This window comes from Ranitomeya variabilis, unplaced genomic scaffold (assembly GCF_051348905.1).
Source record: "Ranitomeya variabilis isolate aRanVar5 unplaced genomic scaffold, aRanVar5.hap1 Scaffold_238, whole genome shotgun sequence".
In the NCBI taxonomy this organism is placed as follows: Eukaryota; Metazoa; Chordata; class Amphibia; order Anura; family Dendrobatidae; genus Ranitomeya; species Ranitomeya variabilis.
In genome coordinates this window covers 45,001-45,258 of record NW_027507996.1, presented here as the reverse complement: position 1 = coordinate 45,258, position 258 = coordinate 45,001, and positions in this window count along the sequence as shown.

Below are 258 nucleotides of genomic sequence, written 5' to 3'. Positions count from 1 at the left end.
TGGAGGCAGGTCTAAGCCAGACGGCGGCGCCGCACAGGCCCCCCCACGCCCTGGCCCCTCTCCCCAGCAGCGACTCAGTGCGTCGCCCCGGGAGCGGTGGGTCACGAGGCAGGGCGGCCGTGGCGTCCTCCGGAGGCCAGTCACCTCGACCTTCCCGCGCAAGGGGTGGTCTTTCGCGACAGATGCCCTCCGTTCGGGAGGCCGGGTCTAAGCCAGACGGCGGCGCCGCGCAGGCCCCCCACGCCCTGGCCCCTCTCC